This window comes from Asparagus officinalis, chromosome 8, assembly GCF_001876935.1.
Source record: "Asparagus officinalis chromosome 8, Aspof.V1, whole genome shotgun sequence".
Taxonomy (NCBI): Eukaryota; Viridiplantae; Streptophyta; class Magnoliopsida; order Asparagales; family Asparagaceae; genus Asparagus; species Asparagus officinalis.
This window is the reverse complement of record NC_033801.1, coordinates 129724624-129746497: the sequence shown is the minus strand read 5'-3', so window position 1 is coordinate 129746497 and position 21874 is coordinate 129724624. Positions and strand designations below refer to the sequence as shown.

The window sequence follows — 21874 nt, the reverse complement described above, 5'->3', positions numbered from 1 at the left end:
ATAGAATGATTGGTCTTCGAAGTTGTGAACCATTTGCACTTGTCCATTCTGATGTTTGGGGACCATGTCCTACTACCTCTATCAGTGGTTTTAGATGGTTTGTTACTTTCATTGATTGTTATTCACGTATGACCTGGATATACATGATGAAGCAGAAATCAGAGGTTTACAAATGTTTTCAAGATTTCTCGGCTTATGTGAAGACACAGTTTGGAGTGCAGGTGAAGATTCTTCGAACAGATAATGGGACTGAGTATGTCAATAAGGAGTTTGCAGCTTTCATCTCTAATCAGGGAATTGTTCATCAAACCACCTGCCCAGACACCCCTGCTCAGAATGGGGTGGCTGAGCGTAAGAACAGGCATCTACTGGAAGTGGCACGCTCATTGATGTTGACAATGAATGTGCCTAAGTTTTTATGGAGTGAGGCTGTCATGACGGCAGCTTATTTGATCAATAGGATGCCATCAAGAGTATTAGGGATGAAGACACCGTGTGAGATGCTCTTGGGCTTGAATGTCTTTGTTGTTCCACCAAGAGTGTTTGGATGCACATGTTATGTGAGAGATCACAGATTGATGGTGGGTAAACTGGATCCGCAAGCAGTTAAATGTATCTTTGTTGGCTACTCATCAAGCCAAAAAGGATACAAGTGTTGGTGTCCCACTGAGAAAAGATTGTTTGTCAGTATGGATGTGACTTTTCGGGAGTTTGAACCTTTTTATGGGGAGAAGACGGAGTTGAGTTCCTTGTTCGAAGATGGCTCTACTGATGCTAGTAGAGGGGGAGAATGATAATGAGAATGACGTCGTGGTTGGGATGATTCCATGTCCTCTTGAGCGACCGAGCAGTGATGGTACACTACCGAGTAGTGATGGCGACTCAGGAGGTGATAGTCAAGGTCAGGGGGAGCTGAGAGTATACACGAGGAGACAGAAACAGCAACATGAGCCGCCTCTTGTGCCTATGCCAGTGCCCACAAATGTTGATGTCCCAAGTCCCTCCTCTCCAGTGACTTCTCCACCTGAATCGATAGGTAACGAGTTCTTCCCTGATACTTCTAATACTCCCGTTTTACCCCGTAGAACCTCCAGAGTCAATGCTGGAAAACCTCCAGCTAAGTTTGGTAATTGGGATACTGACATTGCGAATTACATTTCATATGCATCCATTCCACCTGCATATAAGTCATTCATTGCATCATTGCATTCAGTGCCTGTACCTAACAACTGGCAGGTCGCTAAGCAAGACCCTAGATGGTTAAGTGCCATGCAAGAGGAACTTCGGGCTTTGAAGAAGAATGATACTTGAGAGTTGGTACCTCTGCCAGCTGGGAAGCGTGCTGTTGGATGTAAGTGGGTGTATACGGTTAAGCAAACTCCAGAGGGCAAGATCGACAGATACAAAGCCAGACTGGTTGCTAAAGGCTACAGTCAAACGTATGGCATTGACTATGACGAGACATTTGCTCCAGTAGCAAAGATGAGTACTGTTAGAGTGTTGGTGTCATGTGCTGCCAACTTTAATTGGCCACTACATCAGCTAGATGTCAAGAATGCCTTTTTGCATGGAGATCTCCAGGAGGAGGTGTATATGGAGATTCCACCAGGCTTCGCTACTTCTCAAGTAGCTGGGAAGGTGTGCAAGTTGAAGAAGTCTTTGTATGGGTTAAAACAGTCTCCGAGGGCATGGTTTGATAGATTCAGGTTGGCAGTTTGTGGTATGGGGTACAAGCAGTGCAATGGTGATCATACTGTGTTTTACAGGCACTCCAAAACTCGTATCACTATCCTGGCGGTCTATGTTGATGATATTGTAATCACTGGAGATGACGCTGAGGAAATCCTACTGTTGAAGAAGAAATTGGGAGAGGAATTTGAAGTTAAAGATCTGGGGCAGTTGAAGTACTTTCTCGGAATTAAAATTGCAAGGTCGCGAAAGGGTATAGTGCTTTCTCAGCGGAAGTATGCTCTGGATCTTCTCTCAGAGACAGGGATGTTGGGGGTGCAGAGTTGCATCTACTCCTATTGAGCAGAATCATAAGATGAGTGCCGAGGGTGGGGACCCTGTGAGTAAAGAGCAATATCAAAGATTGGTTGGACGACTTATATATCTATGCCATACGAGACCTGATATTACTCATGCCGTGAGTGTGGTGAGTAGATATATGCATGATCCCAGAGAGCAGCATATGGAGGCAGTTCGCAGAATTCTTAGATATATTAAAGGAAGCCCAGGAAAGGGGTTATGGTTCAGGAGTTTTAGACATTTGAGAATTGAAGGCTATTGTGATGCTGATTGGGCGGGTTGTATGGATGATCGTAGGTCCACTACAGGCTACTGTGTATTTGTTGGAGGCAATCTCGTATCTTGGCGTAGCAAGAAGCAAGATGTGGTGGCTAGGTCTACAGCTGAGGCAGAGTACAGGGCTATGGCAGTTGGTCTGTGCGAGTTGATGTGGGTCAAAAACATATTATCTGAGCTGCGCTTGTTTAGAAGAGACTCCTTACAACTTTGGTGTGATAACAAATCGGCGATTAACATTGCAAACAATCCAGTTCAGCATGATCGCACCAAACATGTGGAGATCGATCGGTTCTTTATCAAGGAGCAACTGAATAGAGGAGTTCTGACCTTGAGCTATGTGAAATCAGAAGAGCAGTTAGCTGATTGTTTAACAAAAGGATTAGGTTCTAGAGAGTGTGATATCTTTTGTAACAAGATGGGGATGATTGATATCTATCGCCCATCTTGAGGGGGAGTGTTGGGTTATTTAGATAGTAATTAGTCAATGTTGTAAGGACCTATTTGTAAGAGTGCCCTTATATAAAAGGGGTATCTATCTATGAGAGAAAGTAACCCTAATCTTTCTACATTTTCTATATGAGTCTTGCACCTGAGCTTATCTAATTATCCTAAAGATAATAGATTCTTCTTCAAACCCTTCACATGTCGTATATCTTGAATGATGCATATTGTACCATCAAACATTTTGATTTTGATATTGTCAATACTAGAAATTTTTAAGGTATGATCATTGCCCATGAATACAGATCCTCCTGATATAGGTTCATATTTGTGAAACCATTCTCTTCGGGAGGTCATTTGCCAGGAGGCTGCTGAATCTAGAAGCTAGACATCAGCAAATCTCTTTCTGCTTTCATCAACAGTGGTTGCTCTACTATATAGAATTTAACCATCATCTGACGTGCTGACAACACATCCTTGAGATATTAATGGCTCTGAAGACTTTTAATTACCACTCTTCTTATTGTGCCAACACTCCGATTTCACGTGCCCCTTTTATCACAGTTGTAGCATTTGATATTCTTCTTATTTTTTTATTTTAATCTACCATGGATATGACTCTCACTGGAGCCACGTTCCGTTTATCTTCCTCTCGTCACCGATAAGACCTTCGTTTGTTACGAAGTTGCCTGCCTATATTCCTTATGAAATTACCCTAGAGGGGGTGAATAGGGTAATAAAACAACAAATGTGCAATAAATCACTAAAAAGGTATGTGTTATACCATGATGATCACAAAAATCACTAAAAGATTTATTTTAAAATTTACCACCATGATCACTTCTAATTTTTACAACTTTCAACTCCTTTTCATTTTTAACTCTTTTTACAAAATAAGAAAATTCTTCAAAACATTCATCTTTATTTGCTAGAAATATAAGCCATGTAAAACGTGAAAAGTCATCAACAATAACAAATACATAATGTTTTTCTCCTAATGAGGCAACACACATAGGACCAAATAAATTAAGATGAAGCAATTGTAAATGTTTAGTGGTGGATACCTTATTTATGAATTTAAAAGAGTTTTTAATTTGTTAACCTTTGGCACATTGCTCACATTGTGAATCTTTAATGTATGTTAGACTTGATAGTCCTCTTACCAAGTTCTTCTTTGATAACTTAGAGATTGATCTCATGTGAGCATGTCCAAGTCTTTTGTGCCAAATCCAAAGATCTCCATCCACCGCGGCAAGACACTTCACATCTTGATCTAAAAGCTTATTAATCTCAAAAATATATACATTAGACTTTCTAAGGGTAACAACAATAGCTTTATCTTTTAGACTTACAATACACTTATTCGGTTTAAAAATAACATCATAACCTTTGTCACTAAGTTGACTAATACTTAAGAGATTATGATTAAGTCATTTTACCAAATAAATATCCTCAATTATGAGAGAATGTATCTTACCAATATTACCAATACCTATAATTTTACCTTTCTCACCGCCCCAAAGGAGACATTACCTCCTTCTATCCTTGATAGGGTTATAAATAAGTCCTTATTGCTCGTCATGTGATGAGAGCAACTACTATCAAGGTACCACAACTCTCTACGTCTTGTGCGAGAAGTTCCCTACATGTAAACAAGTTGTAGAACCTTTAGGTACCTAAACTTTGGGTCCTTGGATGTTAGTATTCCTAGTACCCTTAGGTACCCACATCAATCCATAATAATAAACATTATCTCTAAACCTACAATGTGTGAAAGTATGATCATATTTCATGCAATATGTGCAAACAAAATCTTTCTTGAAGGTGGGGGCATGAGATCTATGATGCTATGTTCTTCTAAAGTGATGATGATTATGACTAGTAGAAGCATGATTTGTTCTTAACATTTTATTTTTAATTTTAAATTTTTCAATTTGAAATTTAATTGTTTGTTTTTAAGCTCAAGATCTCTAATTATCTTATCTTTTAAAATGATGACATCATTTAAAGAAGATTGTAGTTCAAATTTAGAATCATATGAATTATGCAACTTTTTAAAAGAAGAATCTTCCCTTTTTAATTTCTTAAATTCAAAGTTTAATTCTTCTAGAGTGTTTCCTAACTCACATTGCATAAAAAATGATTCATCTTCGGATTTGGATTGTACCTCATCTTCATGAGCCACAAAACAAACATTTGGATCATGAAGTGCAAACTTGGCGCCTTCATCATCACTATCCGAATCACTTGGTTCGGATTCATCCCATCCCGCATACATTGTCTTCTTCTTTTTGTACTTCGTGTACTTCTCTTTTAGCTTAGGACAATCCTTTACCAAATGTCTCGGTTCATTGCATTCAAAACATTTACCTATATAAGAGGGGAACTTGTTAGAACGATTTTAAATTTTTTACTCAATTTAATCAATCTTGATACTCTTCTAGAGAGGTGAGCTACTTCTCTAGAAACATCTGTTTCACTATCCGAGGAGGAGGAGCTATCATCAAGTGCTCCTTTAAGAGCAATAGTCTTCATCTTTTGTGAAGGACCTTCATTCGTTCGTTTGGGTTCTTCCTCCTCAATTTTCTTCTCATGAACCTTGAGCTTGCCAATGAGGCCGTCTAGGGTGAGTTCGGTAAGATCATATACCTCCTCAATGGCGGTTGCCTTTGGCTCCCATACCGGTGTGAGAGAACGAAGAATCTTGTAGTTCTTTTCTTGATTCTCCAACACCTTGTCAACGTCATGCAATTGATTTATAATATTAGTGAAACGACGAAACATATCATCAATTGATTCATTAGGAAGCATTTTAAATAATTCATATTCATGCATAATGCTACTAATTTTTGACTCTTTGACTTGGGTTCCCTCATGGGTGACACATAGTTTCTCTCAAATTTCATGCGCGGTTGCACATGTGGAGACCCTATTGTACTCATTTGGAGTGAGACTACAAATCAAAGCGTTCATGACTTTAACGTTTAGATTAGCCAAATGTCTTTCTTTCTCGGTCATATCGCTACTAGACTTCTCAACATATTTCTTCTCTATTATCTCTAGGATGTCAAGATCAATGCATCGTAAGTAAATTCTCATCCTAGCTTTCCAATATGCAAAATTATTGTCGTAGGATGTCAAGATCAATGCATCGTAAGTAAATTCTCATCCTAGCTTTCCAATATGCAAAATTATTGTCGATGAATAATGGGAGTCTAGTGGTTGATTGACCTTCAAGCATATGTACATTCATTATTGAATCCATTTGGATCTTTGCTCTAAGGTGGTTAAATCTAATAAATATGTAGAGACATTGCTCTGATACCAAATAAAATTATCCTAGAGGGGGGGTGGATAGAGTAATAAAATAATAAATGTGCAATAAATAAAATTCAATGCAACATAAGACACAAATTAAATGCTATGGAAATAAATAAGGAATAGAGTTAGAGAATAGTTATCCAAGATGACACGGCGATATGTTCACGAGGTTCGGTCCTCCGACCTACGTCCACGACCACATCTCCCGATGCTAACTTTACTATCACACTCTGTTTGGAAACCGGAACTTCTTTACAACGATCTCCCCACGAGATCTTACAACCCTCACAAGGATCTCCTCGAGATCAATCTCACCACACAATCACAAGATGAAATAAAATAAAATCTCTCACAACAGTCCTATGACAAGGATCAAGAGATAAACAAATCAAGCTTAGGGGTTTGTGAGATGTGAAATTGAGAAACCGAAAACTTAGAAACAATTGAGAATAAAGATTTGAAAGTTTGAGCTCAAGAACACTTTAGAAACAAAACTTAGGGATTTTTCTTTGCTTGCTATATTACTGAAGTGAAGAAGGTCAAATGGTATATATAGAAGCCCCAAACAATAGCAAAAATCCCAAACAAATCATCAAATCCTGGATTTTCAGCTCAAACCAAAACTAGTCGTTAACAGTACCATCAGTCGACTGATACTGTTCATCAGTCGATTGATGAGCCGACCGTTACAGGCTACTCATCTGTTATCAGTTGACTGATGAACTCATCAGTTGACTGATAACCTACATCAGTCGATTGATGGTTCATCAGTCGACTGAGCAGAAACTTCTGCTCTTTCAAGCGCGTTTCATCGGTCAACTGATAACAAGCATCAGTCGACTGTTAAACGTGCACAGACACTATTTAGTTATGAAAATAAGTTTTGAAGTGTCTTTAAAAATAACAAATAAAATCCAAAAAATATGAAACTTTATGAAATTGTTATAAACATAAATATAAACATGTTAGAAAAGGAATTTTCAAAAAATCATTTTCCAATTGTAAAAACTACTTATTTTTCAAGAATGGTTAAGAACTTGTTTTTATAAGTGTGTGTATGTGTGAACCCTAATCACTTTAAATGTTATCTACTTAATAACCTAACTACATTAAGCTCTAGAGATAAATAAAAATGTAAATATCTCACACATATGAATACAATTCTTTTGGTCTTGATATTTGCTCAAATGTTGATGAAGATTCTTTTGTATATGTTGTTATTAAAAGTTTTTCTTCATCAACTTGCCTCCACTTCCTTGGATATCATCGTTGTAACTCATATTTCTGTCCAATCCTCCAATAGTTGACACTATCTTGCTTGGCAAAGTACAATCTACATAATATCACTCAATCAAGCAATTAGCACTAATAATGGTGTTTATAAATCATCATCAAAACAAGAGAACTAACACCTTATTCTTGAGCCAATTTTCTTCCTCCAGAACAACGGCTGCAACGTCGTCGAAGACTAGATTATCCGTGAGGACATTATTTGTTAGGTTGATGAAGAGCTGATCATACAAGTTAGATAGACTCTAAAGTAGAAGTTTTGCACGTTCATTCACACCGATTGTATGCCTCAACATTGTGAGTTGGGAAAACAATATGTTTAGGTTGTTGATGTGGTCAGTCATCGATGTAGATTCTGTCATCCTAGAGTGTAAAGTCTCCTTTTCAAGAAGATTTTGTTGTGCATGGATTCTGCCTCATATAGTTTTGTTAGAGTATTCTAGATCTTCTTTGCTATCTTCTTCTCTTCTATACTTGATAACACCACATCTGTTAATGCCAGATGGATATTTGCAATAGCATTCTCGTCCATCTCATTCCATTTTTTATCATCTGTGATGTCACCTGGTCTTACACCGATGACCGCTAGGCTATTATCTTTTCTCAAGATAGCCTTTATTTTTAACTTCCATAGTGAGAAATTACTCCCGTTGAATTTCTTGATCTTGAACTTCGCCGCCATTGCTTCTACCATGAACAGTAACGTCTTACTATTTCACGTAAATAGTAATTGTATTTAAATAGTAATTGTATTTATAAGCAGTAATCGTATTCGTGAATAGTATCATACTCGTGAATAATACTTATCGCCTTCAAATGGTAAATGATAATCTAACTTATTTTCTGATGTGGAGGATCCACTTTTGGTGGCAGCCACAGAGCATATGATAAGTAGATATAAGCACTCTAAACTAGACTTTGATACCACTTGTTAGGACAAACCTAAGGCCTAATAGAGCAAGGTCCCGACAAATAGTAGAACAAAAGTAATAAAATAAACACACACAGATTTACGTGAAAAACCCCCTAAATGAATTTGGAGTTAAAACCACGGGCAAAGATAGAATAATCCACTATGAGAAAAATTTAGGAGTTACAATATTTCTTCTCAAGGAGAAACTCTCTCTAATTTTCTCTCTCTCTCTCTTTCTTTTCACTCTTAATTGGAGATACTGGGATGATCAAAACTTAACACTAGGGAGAGAGATATGGAGGCGAGTTTGCATTAGGTGAGCATTGTTGCTACAGTGTTTAACAGGCTAGCATTTTTAACTTGGTGGTTACTGTAGCACAGTTGGTGATTACTGTAGCAGGTAGATGATACAGTAACTTTTCATCACTGCATATGCCTGTAAAATTGGAAGGGCTATAGAATTGAGTTCAAAATTATATATAATAGAAGTATAATATGTTTTTGTCGTAATAAAAAAAGAGACTTGAGTGGAATATGAAAAGTTTGAAAAATTGAAAAAAAAAAGACCATGACTCCCGTCACTCCCGTTTATTCTGCTTTTAGAAGAACCTTCTACATGCTACACATACAGCTTGTTTTCTATACTGATTATGTAACTGACTGGTTGACATTATGTAAGATTGATGCAATCTGTAGGATTTGCTTCTTTTAGGTTTCTTTAAGATTTGCGAGTCTGTAGGATTTGCTTCGTTTAGGTTCCTTTGAGATTTGCAAGCTATATTTTTCATCATTGAAAATTTTGTGAAATTTCTTGGCATTGAGAAATTACATGATAACCAATTTTTTTCTACACCTTTTTCTGAGGGATTTTTTTTTAAATTTTAAATATCACCTTGCAGAACAATATCTGTGATTCTGTGTGTTATTCTAGACCCAAAAATATAGATCACCGATCAAAACGATGCTGCCTGTTTGAGTGCAAAAGTAGGGACAAGGAGGTTCACACATGCATCTTATGGTTCAAAAACTTTCAAGTAAAATAGTGGATCAAATCTAAGGAAAAGTGTGATGTTTAGGAATACTTAAAGAAAATCTCTTTCAAAAAATCAACTTCCTTATTTCTCTTCCACTAAATCAAATTAGTCATATCATCTGCTACCATGATGCCATTTCAAGCTCTCAGATATCATAATCAGTTGGATGAGGAGTCCCTTTTTATCTCAAGAAAGTCATTGCTGGGATCTAAGCCTTTTATTAGCTTCTATGGTTCCCACCTTTATCAAAAACTTTTGATTTGTTGTTGGTAGTAAGATCTTTGTCCTTACATCTTCTTCTTTAAGTAATTTGTATGTCAATTTATCTTTTGCATAACTATGGACATAAATTCATTTTTGGATTATTTTGTAAAACACCTTTGACCTTTCCATTTGTCCTTTTGGATTATTTCACAAGTATATTCATTATTCTATTCATTAGCCAAAATGAAAGCTAAGCTAATGATGATTCTTAACATAGATCCATCTGCATTGAGCATGTCATACTATACAACACATGTTAGAAGTAGATATTCTCAACTAATACAATATTCCATCGTGAGGTCACGTTAGCATTAGATATTTTCAACTTATATGCATCAGTTGAACATGAGTAAAGCAGAATTTATTCACTGAATTAGCAAAAATTAGCTGAAATTTGTTTACTTCCTTTTGGTTGAAGAAAGAGTATATCTACAAAGAACTGTGGCCATGAAAGCTTATTAATTTACCAGTTCAATGAATGCATTCCCAAGTACCCATCGCAAAATAAAATCATCTCACGTGTCTGGCTCTTGTCAAATGGTAACACACTTGCTGGGTCCAAAACTAGCCTACAATTATTGAATCCATGTACACGCATAGGACTTACATACATAATGCCAGCTATGGAAGTCCAAGTCTCTAGCATAGATTTGGCTTCCAGCTATTACCTGCCACCTATCATTTTAAATTACTTAGGTGTCTCTTCAATTATTGTCAGCCCCTTATTATTATTTTTCTGACACAAGAATTGGCCTAAATACCCGTAACAATTATGAATTGATTTTTTTTCCTCCATGCAATGGTGTGCTGGTTATTTTACTTGTACGTGTCCAGGTATCCTACGTGTACCTTCCACGACTAGACATATCATCTGGTGCTTTCTTTCTTTCTCTTCACGTATAAAACTTGAAATATTATGTAATAGATTACAAATTTTAAATGCTTATAAAATTTGTGCCATAAGTTTCAAGACGGTCAGTATAGGCTCCACTATCTTTGGAAGGGCCATCACATACCAAAATATGGTAATATATATTTTTTCCCTTGTATGTTTCTTTATATGCTCTTACCTTTTTTTGGGGAGAGAGAAACGAAACTTGTTGTGTAAATAGTTAGTTTATGCTTCACTTAATGTGCTTAAGTTTAATCTATGTGATTATTTTAAAATATAAATTTTGCTATTATAATATAGATATTTTGAAGACTCAATCTGAAACAGAATTGTGAGTCATATTTTTTACTTAGAAGAATGCAATTGTATTATTAAAGAGGTTTCTTGCATATACATTGCACCTAGAAAAAACAATGAGATAGAGTTTAGTCATCTATCATCCTAGTTAAATACAAGAAAATATAAAGGTGACCTGTTCTACATGTGTCAACCTTAGTTGTACTAGCTCTCATAAAGGTCATCATCACATGCATCTTTGTTGACTATTAACCTATTCTATTTTGTTATGCGCTTGCTATCAAATGATCTTATCACCTAATGGCATTGTTAGTGAGGATAATCCAAATGACAGTAAAGGTTTTGCAACTAAATTACAGACAAATAACTTTTTTGGCACTATATATTATAGGCAAGCTGAGAATTTGAGGTTTCTTGAATCCGGAAGAAAAATTTTCTGTTGAACTGCATGTTAAAAAGAAGGGGGAAAACAAGAATGATGATATAATTCTTGATCACTTCTTTTGAATTTTATGTTAACAAGTTAAGGATGGATTATCCATCACATTTATCATCCTTTTTGTGTTTGATAAAAGCATTAGCTCATAACTAACCTGTTGTCAAAGATATATCAGCCCATCTGAAATTTCATTTTGGCATATAGGAATATCAGAGCAGAGAATTGTCAAGAAGAATCTGGTTGGTTAGCTGGAATGATAAAAGGTTAAGTATGAAATAAAATGTCAAATGCTCAGACACCAGAGATAACTTTTTTTTATTATAAAAGTGTTGGTTTGGGTGTAGACCAAACCTCGATTCAGGCGAGGTTGAACGACTTCAGGCGAGCTCCGGTCAACGTCGCAGCTGTAGGCGAGCTCGCGACCTTCAGGCGAGCTCGAGTCGACGACGCAGGCAAGGTCTCGAGGTCTCGACGCAGCTGCAGGCGAGCTCGATGTTGAGGCGAGCTCGAGAACTTCCGTAGGCGAGCTCGAGGAGCTTCAGACGAGGTCCACACGAGTTGTAGGCGAAGTCGATGACGAGCGCAGGCGAGCTCCTCACAAAGTGTCGACAGCCTGTCGACAACTCAGCTAGGGTTTCCCTATAAAAGAGAAACCCTGTGCCCTAGCCCCCTCCTCTGCTTCTTCCCGTTCTCTTTTCAACGACGGCTCTCTCTGTCCTCACGCAATCTCTCTCTGCTCTCTTCTTTTCTCCAGCGTTCTCTCAAAGATTTGAGGGGAGGGGGATTTGATTAAGATGAGAATTGATGATTGTGAGGGAGGAATTAAAATAGGGGATTTAAGGAGAGGGATTATCACTGTAGCTACAATGATAATTAGTATTTATTGAGAGATTTTAAGTTTGAGATCTGCTCTTGTATTATAATTTCTTGTTGATTAATAAGAAATTAATTCTGTGGCTCCCGAGGACGTATGCAAGTTTGTCGAATCTCGTATATCTTGGTGTACTTTTTTTTATACTGCGTTTTTGCTGTTTTAGGGGTTTAGCGTAGCCCCGGGTATTCCCAACAACTGGGATCAGGGTCTGAAACATTCTAGAGGACTTGAGATTCAAGTGGGAGCAATGATCGCAGATGAAGGAAATGTGAGATTAGAGAAGTTTGATGGATCAGATTTCGGATTCTGAATATACAGATAGAGGATTATCTGTATCAGAAAAATCTGTAACAACCTTTCTCAGGAAAGAAGCCGGAGAGTATGAAGGAAGAAGATTGGAATCTTCCAGACAGAAAGGCCCTCGGGGTTATTCGTTTGACGTTAATCCGTAATGTTGCTTTTATCATTATAAAGGAAAAGATCACTGCGGGTCTTATGACAGCACTATCAAATATATATATATGAGAAGCCATCAGTCTCAAACAAAGTTCATTTAATGAGACGGTTATTCAATCTGCAAATGACGAAATGTGCATCGGTAGCGCATCATCTCAATGAACTCAATACAGTCACGACTCAAATGAGTTCAGTTGATATTGAGTTTGATGAAAAAATACGAGCATTGATCCTTCTGTCTTCCCTACCAGAAAGCTGGAATGCTACAGTCATAGCTGTGAGTAGCTCGTCGGGAAGTAATAAGTTGAAGTTCGATGACATTTGTGATCTGGTTCTCAGTGAGGAGATCCGACAGAGAGAGTCGGGTGAAGCTACAACCTCTTTAATATTGCGTACAGAGTCAAGAAGTAGAAATTCAACCAGAGAAAATGGATCAGAGGACAGGAGATCCAAATTCAAGAATCCCAACAGCTCGAAGGCTATCAAGTGTTGGAAGTACGAGAAAACCGGACACTATAAGAATCAGTGTAAGAGTGCACAGAAGGAGTGGGATGCAAAGACAGATGCAAATGTTGCTTCCACCTCAGGAGGAGATGATGTATTGATATGCTCTTTGGAGAGCAAGAAGGGGTTTTGGGTGTTGGACTCTAGAGCATCATTCCATGCTACTTCTCAGAAAGAATTCCTTGAGAAGTATATCCCCGAAAACCTTGAAAATATATATCTTAGTGATGATCAATCGTGTGCCATTATTAGCAAAGGTGTAGTGAAGATTAAGTTGAACGGGTCAGTATGAGAGCTGAAGAATGTCAGGCATATTCCTGACCTAATAAAAAACTTAATTTTAATAAACCAGCTGGCTAGTGAAGGCTACACTACGAGTTTCCATGGTGATGATTGGAGGATTTTGAAGGACGCAATGATGATTGTCCGAGGTAGAAAGACTGATATCCTGTATATGATAGCAGGTGCATGTTGTTTAATTTTAGTTGCTACAGGTAATGAGACTTCAAAGCTGTGACACCAGAGACTCGGTCATATGAGTGAAAATGAGATAAAAATTATGCACACAAAGGGAAAACTCCCAGGTTTACAATCAGTTGAGATTGATATATATGAAGAATGTATACTTGAAAAGCAGAAGAGAGTCAACTTTCAGACAAGTGGCATAACCCTTAGGAAAAAAAATTAGAGCTCGTTCACTCAGATGTTTAGGGATCAACCACCACCGCGTCCATTGGTAGGAAACACTACTTCCTGACTTTTATCGATGATCACTTTCAGAAAGTGTGATTCTACTTTCTGAAGCATAAGTCAGAAGTATTTGAGGTTTTCAGGAGATGGAAAGTCATGGTTGAGAATGAGACCGGTCTGAGAATAAAGAAGCTCAAGACCGACAAAGGCGATGAGTATGAAGACATCGGATTCAAAAAGTTCTGTTATGAGCACGGGATCAGAATTGAGAGAACTGTGCCCGACACGCCTCAGCACAATGATGTAGCTGAGCGGATGAACAAAACGTTGACAAAAAGAGCCAGAAGCATTCGGATACAGTCAGACCTACTGAAACAGTTCTGGATAGAAACAGTCAACACAGCAGCTTACCTGATCAACCGAGGTCTATCGGTTCCATTGGAGTACAGAATACCAGAAAAAATATGGTGCGGAAAGGAGGTAAGTCTCTCACATCTCAAAGTTTTTGGTTGTGTAGCTTATGTGCATATTAGTGATCAATGCAGGAATAAGCTTGATCCTAAGTCCAAGAAATACACTTTCATTGGCTATGGGGTAAAGATGAGTTCGGCTACCATATTTGGGACAACGAAAATAAGAAGGTGATCAGGAGCAGAGATGCGATATTCAACGAGAAGGTGATGTACAAGGACATGCACAAGACAGATGACTCAGAGAGCAAGTCAACATTTGTAGATGCAGATGATGTCCCAAGTAACCTCTCGGAAGAACCCAATGCAGAAGGTCCTCAGCCAGAAGAGCCTATTGGACAGAACGGTGCGCGGGAGCCTGACGCACCAGCTTCGATATTAAGAAGATCTTCTCGATCTCCTGTGCCCAACATGAGATATATGAAGTATCTGTTGTTGACAGATGGAGGAGAGCCTGAAAGCTATGATGAAGCTTGTTAGAGTGGAGATGCGAGCAAGTGAAAGCTTTCCATAAAAGATGAGATGAAGTCTCTCATCTCAAACTAGACGTGGGAACTAGCTGAGTTGCCCACGGGTAAGAAGACACTCTGTAATAAATGGGTGTATTGGGTGAAAGAGGAACATGATGGTTTCAGAAGATACAGAGCCCGACAAGTTATCAAAGGATTTCAATAGAAGATCCAATGAAGTAAGAATCCAGCGGATATGTTGACAAAGACAGTGACCTTTCAGAAACTGGAGTTGTGCGTAACTTTAGTTGGTCTTCATGCATAGGTGATGATGCCACTCCATAATAAATGGGTGTATCGGGTGAAAAAGGAACATGATGGTTCCAGAATATACAGAGCCCGACAAGTTGTCAAAGGATTTTAACAGAAGATCCAAGAAAGTAAGAATCCAACGGCTATGTTGACAAAGGCAGTGACCTTTCAGAAACTGGAGTTGTGCGCAATTTCAGTTGGTATTCATGTATAGGTGATGAGGGCGGAGCCACATATAAGTAAGTGTTTGTTGAGATAGCCTACCGACGGCGGTTTGGTCTTCAAGTAGGAGGTTATTGGTTTGGGTGTAGACCAAACCTCGATTCAGGTGAGGTTGAACGACTTCAGGCGATCTCCGGTCGACGTCGCAGCTGCAGGAGAGCTCGAGACCTTCAGGCGAGCTCCGGTTGACGACGCATGCGAGGTCTCAACGCAACTGCAGGCGAGCTCGATGTTGAGGTGAGCTCGAGAACTTCCGCAGGCGAGCTCGAGGAGCTTCAGGCGAGGTCTACGCGAGTTGTAGCCGAAGTCGGCGACGAGTGCAGGCGAGCTCCTCACAGGCTGTCAACAGCATGTCGACAACTCAGCTAGGATTTTCCTATAAAAGGAAAACCATGTGCCCTAGCCTCCTCCGCTTCTTCCCGTTCTCTTTTCGGTGGCGGCTCTCTCTCTCCTCACGCGATCTCTCTCTGCTCTCTTATTTTCTCCAGTGTTCTCTCAAAGATTTGAGGGAGGGGGATTTGATTAAGAAGGGAATTGTTGATTGTGAGGGAGGAATTAAAAGAGGGGATTTAAGGAGAGGGATTATCACTGTAGCTGCAGTGATAATTAGTATTTATTGAGAGTTTTTAAGTTTGAGATCTGCTCTTGTATTGTAATTTCTTGTTGATTAATAAGAAATTAATTGTGTGGCTTCCGAGGACGTAGGCAAGTTTACCGAACTTCGTATATCTTGGTGTACTTTTTTCTATACTGTGTTTTTGCTGTTTTAGGGGTTTAGCGTAGCCCCGGGTATTCCCCAACAAAAAGAACATTAGGTAAGGGACTAAGTGTCATATCTGCAAACTGAAAGTTACAAATATGTGCATAAATAATTTAAATTTACATATAATAATCTTTCATAATCTAATTCTTTGGATATCTTAGGGAATCTCTTGGAAGCTTTCACCTCCCCTGTGTTCTGTTGCCACCAAGCTTCCTGCAAAGGATATAGGTCCTTCCACGTGCCATGCACGTGAATCTATTCTATCGTAAGTTCTAATCCCCATTGGCTGAATACCCAACGGCTTGCCTATTTAAACCCCCTCTCTCCTCACTCCTCTCCTCCTCCCTGTCCCTTCATTTCTCCTACTATTCCTCTTTTCTGGAATAAGGCCTCCTTATCTTCTTAGTTCTTCTCCTACATTGAGCCTCAGAGCTCTTGGTCTTTGAGGACTCGGTATGTGTTCAATAACCCTCTCGATTTTGAGTCCCATTTTGAGAAACACCCATCAAACTCTCAGGAGCAGGACTTAAAATTATGTTGAATTAATTGGGCTTTTTTTATTCCTAAGAATTAAGTTTGGACTTTCTTGACATGGGTTTTAAAAATGTTACTTACATCTTGTGAGAACAAAAATGAATGATTCAGTAGTCTTAAGCTTACATTTCTAATATTAGGTTGACTGGTTTGAAACATTAAGCAGATAGAGATGGCATTTGAAGAGCTCTACCGACAGGAATCAAAGATTGATTGCCTTCTTTTCGGTATGCCTTCTTTGATTAAAGTTAATCCTGTGAATAGATGATAATACTGAGATCTTATATTTATGTGTTCTCAATTTATGCATAGATCTTGATGACACTCTGTACCCTTTGAGTACTGGTCTGGCTAATGGGGTTCTGAAGAACATTGGAGGTATAAATTAATTCTCAGTACTTTTTTAGAAAAAAAACTTTTTGATGTTTCGTTTGTTTCTTCATTGGTTGTCACTTGTAATCCCTCTATTATTATTGTTTCTAGATTATATGGTTGAAAAACTAGGGATTGACAGGGGCAAGATCGCTGGATTATGTGATCAACTCTACAAGAACTATGGGACAACTATGGCTGGATTAAGGGTAACTCTTTGTTGTTGTTGTTGTTGAAATAATAGGTTAAAGATGTTGGAGTAGTTGATGCTCTTCTAGTTACTAATTAGTCTTATGATATTGTGCAGGCAATTGGCTACTCATTTAATTAATGAATGATTATCACAGGTTTTAATCCCCCCCCCCACCCCACCACCCCCAACCCCCTTCTGTTCTTAATATGTGCCCTCTTGTAAATAACACGATTTACTAATTTTTTCCTTTAAATTTGGATCAGTTTTGTTCATGGAAGATTACCCTATGACAAACTTAAGCCCGATCCTGTTCTGAGGCAGCTTCTGCTGAGTTTACCAATTCGCAAAGTGGTAAACTCTCTCGAAACTAAATCATATTTGATGCAATATTTTGTTTCAATCATCACATTTTTAACATCTTAGCCATTTGGAACGTGATTTCAGATATTCACAAACGCTGATAAGATCCATGCTGCTAAAGCCCTTAGCAGGCTAGGACTCGAAGATTGCTTCGAAGGGATAATTTGTTTCGAAACTCTTAATTCCCCTATTGAAGGTGAACCCGTTCATGAATCGAACATATTTGACATTATTGGATACTCGACTAGTCCAAACCCCAGTATTGAGCTGCCTAAGGCCCCAATTATCTGCAAGCCCTCTGAATATGCTATCGACCATGCTCTCAAAATCGCCAACATTGATCCTCAAAGGACGGTAAGATTCTGCATTAGTTTTCTCTAGAATCAAAGATAAATCATTATGCACTTCTTCATGATATTTTTTTATTTTTTTATTTTATTATTATTATTATTTTTTTTTTCCAGATTTTCTTTGATGACAGTGTTCGAAACATTCAAGCTGGCAAACGTGTTGGACTGCAAACTGTGCTGGTAAGTTTCCCTTATGTTTATGAAAGACGTTATCTAATCAGAATTGAGATATTAGATTATTTAATCAGTGGGGTTTAACAAGTTTAGCAAGTACTTAAGGGCTGACCTGGAACTGATAAGGGCTGATTTTGATTAGGATAAGTTGCCTGTAAATTGGCTTGTAGCAATAATTGCAAAAGAAAGTAAGATAACTAACTTGATTTTGTTTGATTCCTGTAACCTGCAGGTTGGTAAATCTCAAAGAGTGAAAGGAGCAGATTATGCATTGGAGAGCATTCACAACATAAGGGAAGCTTTGCCTGAACTATGGGAGGAGGCTGAGAAATCTGAAGATATTCGATACTCTGGCAAGGTCGCAATTGAGACCTCGGTCACTGCTTAAAATGCGTCAATGTAATCTCTCAGGGAGAAATTATCAGCTAGAATGTATTGTTGTATAAATAATTATCAGCTAGAAATATATATCAATGGTTCATTTTGTTTTCTCGCCTTTGTGCAAGTTAGAATTGGTCGAATTACATTGGTATACAAATTTCAAATTTGACTTGTCCTATATTGAGTAATGTCCTCATCAAACTTTTTGAATCATATTCAGGTCTTTCAGTCTTTGGAAGCTTGTACTGTAAATAGACACTTACACCTGTGTACTGTGTTCAAGTACACATTGTCTATGCTTATCATTGTGGTGTCTAATTTGATTACATATTATATTGCATTATTGATAGTTATCTGAATCTCCTCTAACCAATAATTTCATCTCTCACCTTTCCGTTTGTAATATTAAACAAGCTCTCTTTTTATTCGTGGCTTTAAATAGCATTTAGGAGTTGTCTAGTCCTTGTGTATCAATTAATTGTCTCTCTCTCCAAACTTGCTTCTGTTGATGTTAACTATTGAGGTTAAATTAGAATAAACTCAGAGGTGTTGACACTTTAGTCGTCTAATTGTACGGTTATCTTTTTTTTATAACAGCATTGTCTTACATCTACCAACTCGGAGCACTGTGACCCTTGATTCAAAAATTTGTATTAGTCTATTTCGCAGACAAATTTTCAAAACCAGCCCCTTTCACTATTTATTTTTAAAAAACAACCGCTTTTGCAAAAATTTTCAAAAACCGACCTGGTTTTAGCCCTGGAGCTGAAACCAGGTCGGTTTTTGAAAATTTTTATCCGAAACTTCACGGGAGTTGAACTCTCGTGAAGTTTAGTAAAACTGCTAAACTTCATGGGAGTTGAACTCCCGTGAAGTTTCGTAGTTCAAAAAAAAATTTTGAACTGCGAAACTTCACGGGAGTTTAACTCCTGTGAAGTTCAGCAGTTTTACTAAACTTCACGGGAGTTCAACTCCCGTGAAGTTTCCGAAGTTTTTTCACAAAAACTGACCTGGTTTCAGCGCCAAGGTTGAAACCAGGTCGGTTTTTGCAATTAAGTTTGAAAGGGGTTGTTTTCTGGGATTAAATTTCCAAGTAGGTTGGTTTTGAAAATTTGTCCTCTATTTCGCCTTCTAAATGTTCCTCTTATCAGTTATTGCATATCTCCTTCTTCAGGCACAATTTGTATTTTTTTTTAAATAGATTTTATGGAAATCTTGTGCCCTTGACTTAAAAAAAATACTGATGTTGAAGCTTGATTCGTATGATCTTGTTGTCTTAGATAGTAGTGTAAAGAAGAAAACTACTGGCTTTGTTAAAAACTACAAAAATTGAAATAAATAAATCACACTGAAGATTCTATATTCAGAACACTAACCAATTTAGCACTCTAAAATCTGATGCTAACATAAGCATTACATCTCCCCACATCTTAACGCTGCCAATATGCGTTCCATCTCCTCAAATTATTGTACCATAACGTACGTATATATGTCGCGTTTTTCTCAAGTTTAATGGTGCATAATTGAAGAGAGTTCTATTCTCCCGGCACATCGCAGTCATTGACAATCTGTCCGCTAACGACGTCTCCTCGTCTCGGGGGATGAAGACAGGATGAGTATCGATGAATTGGTGGAGCAATATGTCTTAATGTACTTTTTGGAAATCCAGAAGGACACAGATGTGATTAGTCAGTAACGTAGTAGTTTTAGAGGACAAATTTTGAAAACAATTCTATTTACAAAAAAAATCGCAAATTCCGACCTATTCTAAAAAAAAATTGTCAAAGCTGACCTAGTTTCAGTTGTCTAGTTGAAAATGGGTCGGTAGGCGGCTGAAAATGGATCGGTTTTGACAAAACATGTTTCGAAACTTCACGGGACTTCAATGAAGTCCCGTGAAGTTTTGTACATTACAAAATTTCACGGGACTTCATTGAAGTCCCGTAAAGTTTCAGAAGATTTTTCTTCAAAACCGACCCAGTTTTAGCCGCAGTTTCAGCCTGACGGCTGAAACTAAGTTGGTTTTCACAAATATTTTATGAATGAGTCGATTTTTACAATTATTTTCTCAAACAGGATGGTTTTTAAAATTTGTCCTAGTTTTAGATTCTGACTCTTCTCTTGTAGTTTACTATCCATGGCCTTGTATTTCTAACGTGCGCCTATGAGCATTGCTATAGTGACTGAAAGTAGTATCAGATACGCGCACAGTATTTTTACAGTCCTCGATTTTACTATCCCTTTAAATGGGCTGTCATATGGACAAATTTTCAAAACCAACATTTTTTTGTTTTTATTTGCAAAAACCGACCCCTTTTGAAAATAATTACAAAAACCGACCTGTTTTCAACCCAGCGCTGAAAACAGGTCGGTTTTTGTAAAGAGTTCTCCAAAACATCACGGGAGTTCAACTCCCGTGAAGTTTATTGAGAAATTAAACTTCACGGGAGTTGAACTCCCGTGAAGTTTAATTTATGCTTAAAACTCCACGGGAGTTCAACTCCCGTGGAGTTACAGTCCAACATATCCAGAGAATCGATCTCTGGGAAATTGGGACTGCAACTTCACGGGAGTTCAGCCTCTCTGGGAATATTTGACGCAAACTCCACGGGAGTTGAACTCCCGTGGAGTTTGGCACCCTATATAACCGCGCGTGACCTGTTTGCGTCAAAAGTTGGTTTTGTCATGGAATTCATTATATCGTCGGTCGATTACAATAAATTCAAAAGAAATAGTCTTTTTATAAGACTTCTTTTACACAACAAAAGGAAAATTACAACTCTTGAGAAACAAACGCAGGACCGTTGTTTGGATCGCTGCTTGCGTGGGATCTTTGCCTGTGCCGGGAGCGCTTTGACTCGTGGACCACCAAATCACAGATTCTGATTGAACCGTGAGGGGTTTAATGATTCTTCCTTCGTTTATCGAAGTAAGAATTTGAAGCGAATATCTTATCGATGTAAGATGTTCACTCTTCCAAAGATCAAGTCTGAGCTTAGATCTTTAGGACTCGCTAGAAGCTTCTTGAGGATGTTTGTGAAGAAGGAAGACTCTCTCTCTTGCTCTAATTCACCAAAACTCAAGGCTCTCTGCTCTAATCTCTCTGGAAAATGCTCAGCCCCTGTCAATGATGGCCATAGGGGGGTATTTATAGCCTCCTTAGACGATAACTGAAGAAATAGCTGGTCAATAACTGTCTCTTTAGGCGCGGCAGCTGATGCTGTCGCGGCTAAAGGGCGCGACAGTCGACACTGTCGCGGCCAAAGAGCGCGGCAGTCGACACTGCCGCGGCTAAAGGGGCAGTTACACCCACGTTCATACGTGTTTGAAACAGTTCTCCCACGACCTTTAACCACCTTTTTCGTGGTTTAACTGCTTTTCCACATCAGCACACGTTCTATTTCTGATACTCCGCCACGTGGACTTTAAATAATCATCAGATAACTGTATTATAACTGCTGTAGCATCCTGCTTTAACTGCCGCGGCACCATAGGTTGCAGCGGTTAAGCCGCGACACCATAGGCTGCCGCGCCTTAGCCGCGGCACCTTGGTCTGCCGCGCCTTAGCCGCG

The 21874-nt window shown here is 38.4% G+C and overlaps 1 pseudogene; it reads left to right on the top strand.

The window, feature by feature from the left end:
* LOC109851407 lies at positions 16257–18413 on the top strand (annotated as a pseudogene).